We start from the raw sequence: 13,279 nt of genomic DNA, 5'->3' as shown, positions 1-13,279 counted from the left end.
CGGCAAAGACAATACCTCCGTTTCACTGTTAAGGGTTGGCAGAAAACTTCAAACATCCTCAGCGCCACTCCAGTCGATCAATTTCTGCAGGAATTCCCAGGCGATGGTCTCAAAACTCGACGCGATTAGAAGGTTTAGGGGGCTACGTCTCATTTTCTCAGTACATGACGCATTTTTATGCCATGTGGAACTCGGCTTCCGGTCATGTAAATTTCTACACGCCTCCTGTCCCAAGAAGAAGACAGGCTAAAATCGTACAAAAGAGGGGTCACTGAGTGACTAGAAGAAGCCTCCTTTACAGCAGAAATTCACTAAACTATGCGTTGGTTGAACAGTGAAGATGAGCGCTATGACATTTATCTCACAATTTGATCGCGGCTCCCTTCAATGAAGATTTAGGTTATGGCTTATTTAGGTTTAACGTCCCGAAGTGTCTCAGGCTATGAGGGACGCCGTAGTGAAAAGCTCCGGATATTTTCGGCCACCTGGGGTTCTTTAACGTCGACTGGCAACGCACCGTACACGGGCGTCTAGAATTTTAACTCCATCGAAATCAAATTTGAGCCCTGCGGCCGGGACCGAGCCCGCGTCTTTCCGGTCAGTAGCCGGACGCGATAACCACTGATGCACCACAGCGTCTCTGCAAAAAGGGGGTGCGCAAAGCCTGTCGCAAGCACCGCTCATTTAAATCACCGTATAATGTGTGAAAGCTAAGTGGCGGCCAGAAGTAAGGACTTTCCAAAGGAATATTATTGCCGGAATTTTATTCTATCTTTTCCGCGTTTGTAACCGGATTTGGGTCTTGCCCTTGTTTGATGAAAGTATTGGTCGTCCGCAGGTTTAAAGGACACTTTTATAAAATGATTTGGTTTGCCCTATACGAGAGTAGACATGGCATAAGGATAGTTTTTCCTTCAGTTAACACAAGAACGTCGCTGTATTCTTTTCAAAAATATTATGAACACGCAGGCTCCTTTTATTCCCAGAAATATGGCATACACAGCTATCGATGTGAAACTGGGTATGAGCAGAAGTGAAAGCATTCATTTCCAAACAAAATTTCTGAGTGGCAACGGAAATTATAAGATGCTAAAAAGCAGTGTTAGGAAGGGCAAAGGAGCAATGACGTCGAATGCACACCTTGGTAACTGGCATTTAAACGGCAAATTTATTATAAAGAAAAAAAGGTTAAATATTGCAATGGCCACAGAGCTTCATTAAATGTTTGTAGTATTAAAAAGAAAAAAACGTTTAATGCCCTGGACATGCGCCACTTCCTTCTCCCTGTGCCATTAGAAGAGAAACTCAAGGCAGGAGCTCCCACTTGACACGAAGCTTGTCGTCTTCAACAAAGCCGTCATTCAGGAGATCCGCTAAGACAAACGACGACATCAGGAGACAAATACGACCATTGCTTGAAGTTTCGGGCTTTTGGTAATACTCCGCAGAACGTCTTATTTTATCCTCGACCTCATGTTCGGTGCCTCCCTCCGGGTGAACGACGCTCAGCTTGATTCTTTGCTCGAATGGCCACAGAACAACGCCGTCCAGGTCGCCTGTGTGCAGCGTTAAGCAAATATGCACAGTAACCGAGTCGCCTTTCTTCCTGAAAACTAGGCCTGGTGATATGCAATAACCACGCAGGTAAACGCGCTGATTGTAATACCAAGCATCGCCTTCCTCCAGCGCTTCCTCTTCGAGAGATTTCACATCTTTTACAAAAAATTCGCACCGCGTTGCTTGCAGCTGAGCCAGTGTATGCACTTTTGTGATGCGCTCCAACGTATTCTGACCACTCTGCCTCCCTTCTGCTCTGGATATTTCCAGGGCAGCTGTGATCTGCGAAACGCTTCCTGCAGTTTCCGTTGTAATGTTATCTAAGTGATCTGTCAGTGCTCTTTCTATTCGGTTTACCCCTGCGGAATTATTGTTTACGGCGTCGGTGCATGTGGTCAAACATTCTTTAATTTCCGCGTTCGACGCTAGGATTTGTTGTCTTAAGGCTTCTTTGAATGCGTTGATATCATGAGAAATTTCGTTAAACTTGTCACCGTGCGTGCTATTATCAGCAGTGATTCTTTCGAGACAGCCCTTCACTTCATCCGCCTTCTTTTGAAATGCTTCGCTGAAAGTAGCAAAAGACGCATTGCCATCCTTGAGGTCGCAATTGCTTTGGAATTCCAAAGAGGCGTCAGTCAACGAGCCGCAAGTTCCCGATCTGAGGTGGGCGCACACTTCGCTGCAGAGGACGCCGTTCGAACACTTCGGGCAGCGAGTAGAATGGTGCACACATTCCCGCTGGAAATGGTGGGCGATCATGGAAGCAGTTGTACATGCTGGACACCTTGTTCTGCATTCCAGCACTTGACCTGCAAGGCGAACAAGAGTATTTTCATTGAAATCTATTACGTCTCCAACTATTGATTTCTTAATTTTGTTTTTAAGGTGATTCCTGCGGTGATTTCACGTCAGCTCTTGGTTGGGCGCAGGGGCAGCAGGATCTTGCAGCTTTGCTCTTCAAAATCTACAATTTTATAGCTGCAACACAGGAATGGCAAAGACACGGTTGCGCTTTCACTTCTACGCGTCCACTCACTCCGACTCCTAGTAGTGGAATTCATGAAGTAAATTATAGTGTTATATTTGCACACTCCTGTCCCCTATATCACAATTTTTGTCCTCCCTATGCGCCCTGATTTAGCTCCTTCTGCCTGGCGACTGACGTACATAGCAGTAATTCTAGAGGCCGGTGTGCTGTGCGATGTCAGTGCACGTTAAAGAACACCAGGTGGTCCAAATATCCGGAGCCCTTCACTACGGCGTCTCTCATAGCCTGAGTTGCTTCGGGACGTTAAACCCCAATAAACCAAACCAAACCAAGTAGCAGTAGCGAACAATAGTAGACACCATCCATTTCTATTTGCGCGCATGCGGCATATAAGGCAGCGTTGAGAGAAGGTTTGGCTTTTTACGATGTCTTTGTGAGCTTCGAATAGGAAGAGAAAAGAATTTTGGACTAGGACGATTTCCTCCAATAATACACTCGCCTCTATGGGAGCCCTCGGAGAACTAGCGCAATGAAAATCAACCTTACTGCACATTCAAATGCCTCGCTGCATTTCCTGCAGTACTCCAATGCAACGGGCAGCAACGATTAACCTGCGGTAATTTTGTCCGTCCGTCCACAGAGGGACGTGAATTACAATAGAACATCGCCCTGCATAAAAATATCACCCACGTATTTATAAGCCCAGACTAGTTTGATGATGACACATTGCGCACCGTGCATACAAAGCAGCGTAAATCCTAGTACAGGACATCCATGTGGTCCACCTGCTCTCGGCAGGAAACAAAAAGGTTACAGGTAAGAAAGGAAGCGTATCGCCAAGATAAAGCATATTATTCTGTGGGAGCCCGCCGCTTAACCTAGATATAAATGCAGGCTCAAACAAACCTCAACATCAGGAGAGTACCGATGCAATTTCAAGCCTACATTCTAGACAGAGCACGTATTGAGCAAATTTTTTTAATAGTGGGTACATATGTGCGAGGAGGAATATTGTTCTTGAGGTGGACTTGGAAGGATTAGTAAAGCTGGCATAGATATGATACAGGAAATTAGGTGTTTGCCAATTCAGAGCATGGGACAGCCTTGTATGTGCGCGCTGTATATATGGTCGCACAGGTAGAATCATGAGATACCGTGCTGTCCAGGTACTCGTAAGCTGGGTAGAAAGCGTTGAAAAGGTGGTAGACCAAGAAGACAGCTCAAGAAAACACCTACGCCTCTTGGAACATCAGTCAGAGAAACGCAACGACGAGATTCCTACCGAATGAAGGAATGCCTGATTGCCTTTTATTTCATGTAAACCTACAACCGTACTTGATCACCAGACGTCAATTCATTATGAAGAGTAGAAAACAACGGTTTGTATGGTAGGGTTCTGAAAAGTAAACTTCGATAATCACATTACCTCCTAAATGTATTATGTGTTGATCACGGGATACGATACACGAAAAGGGAAAAGATAAGATTTTCATCTTTTGAAGCATTAATGAATTCAAACTATTTGAGCAACCCTGCAACAGACGTGTGTTCTATACCCGTAGGCAAAAATATCGTGGCTTAATCCGTTTTGTTTATGTGCCTTCCGTCGGGACCGAAACCATTCTCACTTTTAGAGAAATAATTCAGCTGCAATGGCACTTCCTCTTGAAAGACAACTGTTATATGATTATGGTGGTGGGCTCGGTAGCTGTGTGTCAGCACAGACTACTAATCCTCTGCTTTTCGCAATGCAGGTGTTTACCCTCGCCCTGAAACTGCTTTTCGCCGCTCTACCGTCTGCCTCCTGTTCATCAGTGTCTACTGCCGCCGTGAAGTATCATGAAGAAGACTATTTTTATCCGCCTGCCCCATCACCATTGCTACCCCATCAACTGCCCTCATCGCCGCCAGAGTACGTCATCCTGGACCACCAGTGGCCAGCCCCATCGCCAGGAACATCAACATCTGATAATTTTATCAGGCATATAAAGCCCATGCTGTCATCGCCGCCGCTCTTTGGGCTCGGTAGCTGTGTGTCAGCACAGACTACTAATCCTCTGCTTTTCGCAATGCAGGTGTTTACCCTCGCCCTGAAACTGCTTTTCGCCGCTCTACCGTCTGCCTCCTGTTCATCAGTGTCTACTGCCGCCGTGAAGTATCATGAAGAAGACTATTTTTATCCGCCTGCCCCATCACCATTGCTACCCCATCAACTGCCCTCATCGCCGCCAGAGTACGTCATCCTGGACCACCAGTGGCCAGCCCCATCGCCAGGAACATCAACATCTGATAATTTTATCAGGCATATAAAGACCATGCTGTCATCGCCGCCGCTCTGTGGGCTCGGTAGCTGTGTGTCAGCACAGACTACTAATCCTCTGCTTTTCGCAATGCAGGTGTTTACCCTCGCCCTGAAACTGCTTTTCGCCGCTCTACCGTCTGCCTCCTGTTCATCAGTGTCTACTGCCGCCGTGAAGTATCATGAAGAAGACTATTTTTATCCGCCTGCCCCATCACCATTGCTACCCCATCAACTGCCCTCATCGCCGCCAGAGTACGTCATCCTGGACCACCAGTGGCCAGCCCCATCGCCAGGAACATCAACATCTGATAATTTTATCAGGCATATAAAGCCCATGCTGTCATCGCCGCCGCTCTGTGGGCTCGGTAGCTGTGTGTCAGCACAGACTACTAATCCTCTGCAGGTTAGTAACAAGTTTTCCCTATTTGCTAAAAGAACCAGTAACTACTTTTTAATGCAGCTGCCGAGCCCTCAGTGCTGCTGTAGTATCGTTGCCGAGTGTTCACGTGTTCTCCGTTTTCTTTTACTATTGTCAGGCGATGTCGAATCTAACCCAGGCCCCGACCGTTACGATTGCATACTTTCCGAGCTCCAAAAACTAACTACCGGGCAAGCTACGTTAATTTCCGATCTACAGGACATTAAAGATCAACTAAACACTACCGAAACAACCTTGACCGACTTAAACAAGCGCATGGACACCCTGGAATCACACTACGCCACACTCTCCAGTCTTCATTCTGAGATAGACGCCCCGAAAACTTTAAACACCAAACTTACCTGTAAGATCGACAAACTTGAAGCACGCATCGACGATGCAGAAAATCGCTCTCGCCGTAACAACCTCATATTTTACAATATTCCTGACACTAACCCCACTGAAACGTATGCAGACTCGGAAGAAACAGTCATTCGTCATTGCTCCACTCAACTAGATTTTGCCATCGAACCCAATCTAATCGAGCGTGCTCACCGCCTCGGGCGCCACTCAACTGATCGCACTAGGCCAATCATCGTTAAATTCACCTTATCGAAAACTAAAGAAAGCATCCTTTCTTTAGGTACTAAGCTTAAAGGCACCAACTACAGTATTGGCGAAGACTTTTCCCTTCCCGTTCGTAACGCCCGCAAACATCTTGTAACCTTTGCCAAATCAGTATCCGATAAGTTCTCCTTGCGCTTCAAAACATTACATATTGGTCCCAAACGCTACATATTCTATGAATCATCACAAACAGTAAAAGAAGTGAAATAGCAACCATCTCAGCACCTATCGACAGGTCGTTCGAAGCATGCACAGCAAGAAGCACTTTCGTTGTCAGCGATCTTTACTAACGTGAGGAGTTTCATTTCAAAGCGCGACATTATTTCCCATATTGTCACTTCATCTGCTAGCAACATACTAGTCTTGACGGAAACGTGGCTGAACAGTGACATTCCTGATAGTGAAGTACTTGCTGACTTGCCTAATGTCAGTGTTTTTCGGAAAGATCGCCCAGATCGAAGGGGAGGGGGGGTACTGATTGCAACCGCTCGGGATCTATCATGCTCAGCTGTTCACCTTTCATCAGATATAGAAATATTATGGCTTTTATGCCATGCCTCACCTACATCAGTCGTGATTGGCGTTTGCTACAGGCCTCCTAGCTGCCCAGACTTCCCTCGAAAACTTCATAACGCATTAAATGAAATTAAAGCTAAGCACCCTAACACCTGCACTCTCCTATTCGGAGATTTCAATTTTCCGAGCATTGACTGGCATAATCTAACTGCTACAGGTAATAAGGATGCTAATGAATTTCTAGACGTCTGCCTTAATTTTAACCTCGTTCAAACTATATCCGAACCAACCCGTGTAACTGTAGACTGCGCTAATATCCTGGACCTAATATTAACGGATAATCCTGAATGCGTTCATATCATCACGTATCTACCAGGCGTCAGCGATCACCACGTCATACATGCCGGCTTCACGATTAAACCGTCCTTACGCGTAACTACTAAACGAACTATCCGACTGTACGATAAAGGAAACTACACAGCAATAAATAATGAACTTCGCGCATTTTCACCAGTATTTCAATCCAGCTTTCATCAAAAATCCATCCATGATAACTGGTCCTTGTTTAAGAGGAAAATCGAAGATTTGGTCGACAGGTTTATTCCAAACATAAATATACGAAATAACCCTCAAAACCCATGGTTCACAAATACACTCAAACGTCTTGAAAATAAAAAGAAGCGTCTTTTCCGATCAGCCAAGTTGCTTCGTAGTCAGAACGCTTGGAACAAATATTATGCAGCCGAAAAAACTTATTTATCAAGTATTCGAGAAGCCAAACGCACTTTTTTTAACTCCGATCTGCCTAAAATGTTGTCAACTAACCACCGTAGGTTCTGGCAAGTCATTAACCCTAAGCACACAGACACTGTTTCCCTCACTGATGCTTCGGGTGCAACTGTCTCTGAAACTGAATGCGCCAACATGTTCAACACAGCCTTTTCATCCGTGTTTACTAATGAAACAGAGCCGACATTTCCTCCAAACCCCCCAATTATTCAAGATACTATGCCTCCTCTTATATTTTCTTCTGCAGGAATTTTGTCACTAATAGAAAACATTAAATATCATCCTCTGCTGGAATTGACAATATCAACGCTAAAATACTGATTAATACCAAAGATATATGTTCATCTCTGTTGTGCTTGTTATTCGCTCAGTCACTCTTCACAGGTCAACTGCCCATAGACTGGAAAAATGGGAAGGTCGTTCCAGTCTACAAATCAGGTAACAAGAACTCCCCGCTTAATTACCGCCCCATCTCTCTAACTAGTATTCCGTGCAAAATCATGGAACACGTCATCTATACCCACATCATGACATTCCTTGATTCGAATAACTTCTTCCATTCTGCTCAGCACGGGTTTCACCGGGGTTACTCCTGCGAGACCCAACTCGCCACATTCATTCATGATCTGCATGCTAACCTTGATTCTAATCTACAGACTGATATCATTTTTCTAGATTTCGCCAAAGCCTTTGATAAAGTACCCCATAAACGCCTGCTGATAAAACTTTCTCGATTAAATTTGCACCCCTATATTTTGAAGTGGATCGAAGAATTTTTGACTAATCGTTCGCAGTTTGTCTCCGTTAACAATAAAAACTCTAACTCACTCTCAGTAACGTCGGGCGTCTCTCAGGGATCTGTGCTTGGCCCACTACTGTTTCTTATATACATTAATGATCTGCCTTCAAATGTAACACCTAACATACGCATGTTCGCTGACGACTGTTTACTTTATCGTGCTATTCTCACCACCGCTGACCAATCTTCTCTTCAAAATGATCTTAATGCCGTTCAGGAGTGGTGTAATAAATGGCTAATGGAACTTAACCCACGTAAGTGTAATCTTTTATCCATTAGCCGTCGCCTTAATCCTTTAACCTTCTCTTACGTAATATCTGAAGTTCCCGTACAACTAGTTCAATCATACAAGTATCTAGGCATAACTATTTCTAGCGATCTTTCTTGGAGCCTGCATGTTACTAATATAATATCGTCAGCAAACAAGACATTAGGTTTCCTAAAGCGCCATCTTCATCATGCTCCCCATCATGTCAAGTTATTAGCTTACAAGTCATTAGTCAGGTCCAAACTAGAATTTGCGTCGCCCATCTGGAATCCTCATCAAGCATATCTCATCAATGCCCTCGAATCTGTTCAGAATCGCGCTGCTCGTTTCATTCATTGAGCCTACTCTTATGACATCAGTGTTTCGTCCTTAAAAACAACATCCGGATTATCACCCTTATCGCTCCGCCGTCGCATTGCCAGCATGTCTTTATTTCACAAATTCTTCCACAGCCCTATGCACATCGCACCTTATATTCTTCCACCCGCACGCATATCTCACCGCACCAGCCATCACCTACAAGTTTCCCGTCCACGATCACGCACCGTCACTTTTTCTAATTCCTTCTTTCCTCGTGCAGCCGCAGACTGGAACGGCCTTCCAAACAACGTTGCTATCATCACCTGCCCACGACTTTTCACTGATAATGTAGAAACTTTCCTGTCATTGTGAATTTGTGCTTTTATTCTTGCCACCCCTTATGTAACACCCCTTTTAAGGGGCCTTTAAGGTAATAAAATGAAATGAAATGAAATGAAATGAAATGAAAAACGTGCTTGCGACAATAGCGGCAACACGCTTACCCAGTCGCTTTGATTTCTTACGAAAAAGGTGCACTCTACTGCATACAGTACTGTATTGCGGTGGACCACGACAGCAGAAAGATGAAAACAGAGGGGTCTTTTCGTCGCGAAAAAGCAGAAATAGGGACTTTTTTACCCTCTAGTCGTCAGCGCACCTGACTGACAGGGCGTGTTGTCCATGGTTTTTTTTACCTCATCTAGCATTACAAACGTTCAGAGTAGCGGGCTGTGGCTGTCAATTGAGGCACAGCATTAAACTATACTCAACAGCATAATGGTTGGTTGGTTTATGGGGTTTAACGTCCCAAAGCGACTAAGGCTATGAGAGACGCCGTAGTGGAGGGCTCCGGAAATTTCGACCACCTGGCGTTCTTTAACGTGCACTGACATCGCACAGTACACGGGCCTCGAATTTCTCCTCCAAAGAAATTCAACCGCCGAGGCCGGGATCGAACACGCGTCTTTAGGGCCAGCAGCCGAGCACCATAGCCACTGAGCCACCGCGGCGGCTCAACAGCATAATCAATCGGCCCAATATTGGAAATGGATGGTTTCGTTCTGGTTCTCTGTAGGACTGAACCCGTTTTCAATACATTTCTAATATTGGGTCAATTACCTGTGCTGTTTGCGTCCCTCTCGAACCTTCGCGGATAAGAAGGCTCATAACCATAGCTTTTTTTGTCTCTTTTAGCGCGACATAAGAAAAAATATTACGCACCATGATCACCTTTACCTACTAAATACTTTTTTTCACACACTTTTGATCACTCACATACTCGGGAAAACCAGAAAAAATGCGAGCGTGTTAGGCGAAACTCGGTCCATACCTTACAGTGCCTTAAATATTGCAGAAATACGTGTCCTTGTGACGTGACGTTAAGATATCGGAAGAGGGCGGAGTGGGTGAGGGAACAAACGCGGGTTAATGATATCCTAGTTGAAATCAAGAGGGAGAAATGGGCTTGGGCAGGGCATGTAATGCGAAGGCAAGATAACCTTAGCGGTCCTTAAGGGTAACGGAGTGGATTCCAAGAGAAGGCAAACGTAACAGTTAGGTGGGCGGATGAGATTCAGAAGTTGGTGGGGATACTATGGCCGCAACTGGCAAAGGACAGGGTTCATCGGAGAGACATGGGAGAGCCATTTGCCCTGCAGTGGGTGTAGTCAGGCCGATGATGATGATGATGACGTGTCCTTTCCTTCAAAGCTTCGAGACGTCCGAGTAATCTGTGCGCCTCTGTAGTACGGCTTCTTTAGTGTATCCTATCTATTCAGCGTCCAAAATAATCAGTAAATGAGATCAGCATTCATTCAAGCATTTCCACAGCGCCATGCAAGGTCAGCCAGCCATTTTTAACTGTATCGGGCACTGTCGAAAGGCCAGTACTTAAGCGGCCTATCACCGCACACAGCGCCGAAATCAGCGAGATTACGCGGAGCGGTGAAAGCTATTGCTTTAGACAGCCTCGTCTCCCCGGCTCTTCCCACATGCACCCACACCCTCGTCACCATCGGTGCCGTCGTCATCGGACAGTGAAAGCACACGCGACTGCAGAGTGGTTATCGCTGCTCGCTTACTGCATGATGTAGCTGTATTTTTTTCTCCGCAACATGCATTCCTCGCATACAAGAAAGAGAAAAAAATAAAAACGCACTGAACGAAAACCGGTGCTTGCAGAAAGAATAAAACGAAAGCGAAATTGGCAAAGAAGGCAAATAACTTGATTGTTTTGCGTGAAAATGAAAAACAAAGGTTAACTTCTGGAGTGGCGATCCCGAATTAAAGAGCACGGAACACATTTTGCGTGGCGAAGATTTCCAGACGGTGTCTTGGTGCGGGCCGTGTTAAGGTTAGGATACACATAAATCGTTCCGCGGTGTCCTCGTTTGAATGATCCCGCAAACTCTCCTGTCGGTGGCTGGTTTCTATTCATTGCATGTATACATTTTGACGTGGACATCGGGAGTTAAGGCAAGTACTCTAGGGAATTTAAAGCGGAGCACACCGGAGAAGAAAATAACAGACGTAAGAATGCGCTACCAAGACAAACCGCAATACTGCGCTGTACAAAAATGGAGCTAAACCTTTCGGTAAACAGTCAGAGCGACTGGTTCCATCTGCCTATGTCTTGTCCCGCGTGTGGCACTGCAATTTCTTTTGCAAACATTGTAAGAGTGATTTCTTGCCAAAAAGAAACGGGGAACGATAGTACAAGATAAAAAGAAGGGCGTAAGTTCCTTGACTAACCTCTCGTCTCTGCAACTCATCTAGAGGAAAGTCCCTCCAGTCGACGTCCTCTTCGTCGTGCCACTCGTAGCCATCGAGCGGACAGACGTGCATCTCTTCCTGGGCGCATTGTTCGTAGCACGAGTCGCACAGCACGTGCATGCAGGACAGCAATGCGGTCCTCTTGCGCACCAGTCCGCAAGCACTGCACACCCTGTTCGCCGGAATGGTCTTCACGAAAGTCAGAGGCCTCCAGTCGAGGTGCGGGCTGAAGCCGACGAGCGTGTATTGAGTAGCGGCAGGAGGCATCACTCTTCGCGTGCGCTCGCCGCCCCGCCGTCTGAAAAACTGCAATTTTTTCGGCTTCGCCGTGCGGGATCTTATCTATTTTGTTTTGTAGGCGGTCGCTGGGGCAACTAGCAGAGCGGTATCCGCTGCCTCTTGCGGAACTTATCGCCTGCTGCGCCTGTTTGGCGTTCGTTATCTCTAGAGCTGCATCCACAACATCCTTTATACGTAGCTGTAACTCAGGCGGCTTTTTTTCGGAAGGAATCAATCGAGTAACAAATTTCTCTTCCCTGCCTAATGGCGGAAATAAAATTTCACAACATATTACAACATGAAGATACTCGGTGTGAATTGCAGCTGGCGCTGAGTGGCCATGGCGTTGTAACACTAAATAGTAATATTTCGTGGTTGCAACTTTGCTGCCGAGATGCGCGGGTTTGATTTTCGCGGTTTGCATCTCGTCCATGCAGGAATTTCGATGCCAGCGAAAGGACAAACTTTCCGTTCAGAACTGTCCCAATATACATATGTTGAAAGAGTAGTGGTATGATCGGATTGCTACAGTGTTCGCCACCAAGGCACGACTTAAAAACCGACAGTCTTAGTTTAGGATATTAAGAGCAATAAATCCTTCTGGCATTCCGGTGGTATTTAAGAAAAATAAAAGATTTGCACACATCTAGTCTGTACCGTGTGAAATTGATGTCAAAATCAAATTTGTCCCGTGCAAGCTGCGACACAGAGTTCTATCAGTATGGACAACAAAATATTTCAGGTGATAAATTTGTGTGCGTTGTCACCGACACGTTATAATATCGTGGGGACATGTAAACTGTTAAAATTACGTACCTCAGCTTTCACGCACCTGGCACTGTAATGACCTACTTGGTGTTTTTGGCTTATTTTAACGACGACGACGACGATGATGATGATGATGGTTTTATGGCGCAAGAGCATCTGCGGCCAATTTACAGACAGTGTCTTCGTCTACACATGGTGGGGTCAAGGCGCCGTTTCCTGAGCATTTCAACGAGAATGAGTAAAGCACCACGCAAGGGAAGACAGACAGCAAACTTTACAGGTGCCTTGTGATTATTGACCTAGGTCTGGGAAACAAGGGCCAGCCGAAAGCCAGGCCAAAGCTTCTGCCCGTTGGTAAACCCGTGGGTAGAGAAAGACGCTTCCGCCTAATTTGGCAAATTGTTTTTCGAAATTGTAGAGCACAGCCACACTGTTCTAATCAGACAGACGGCAATTATTACGTCTAACATTCGCGAAATATTTACAGAGACGACAACCTGCGACTTAACCACTCTCCGTGTCAGAATTAATCATAATGACCTTGCGGGAACTACCGAGACAAGGAAGAACTCGACTGAATAGCTGAACCAGGAGAAGAACCAATGCACAAGCCGAACTCGCTAAGGATTTCCTAGAGGAGCTGCATTCCGCTCAAAGAGATCTAGACCGCGATGTGAAGTTTTCGTGTACGGACAGATTAACGCTTGGTGATGATGACGAGGCTATGTCCACTAAACAGGGAGCTTTTTTTTATCTTAAATGGTCTTAAAGATTATACAGGAATTGCAACCGCTTGGCGCTTTCGCGAGTAAACAGCAGTGACGTGGCGGCAGTTTTTGTCACCCGGTTCCCTGAGCCTAAGCTCTAGCAATGGCCGCTTCTAAACGCTACTA

The 13,279-nt window shown here is 45.7% G+C and overlaps 1 pseudogene; it reads right to left on the bottom strand.

The window, feature by feature from the left end:
* Positions 1-431: 431 nt before the first annotated feature.
* On the bottom strand, positions 432-11,627 carry LOC149329529 (uncharacterized; annotated as a pseudogene).
* Positions 11,628-13,279: the final 1,652 nt, after the last annotated feature.

The sequence above is a fragment of the Amblyomma mixtum genome, chromosome 9, assembly GCF_055824585.1.
Source record: "Amblyomma mixtum isolate Tamu chromosome 9, ASM5582458v1, whole genome shotgun sequence".
Lineage (NCBI taxonomy): Eukaryota > Metazoa > Arthropoda > Arachnida > Ixodida > Ixodidae > Amblyomma > Amblyomma mixtum.
Note: the sequence above shows the minus strand (reverse complement) of the source record. Positions and strands in the feature narration are given on the sequence as shown.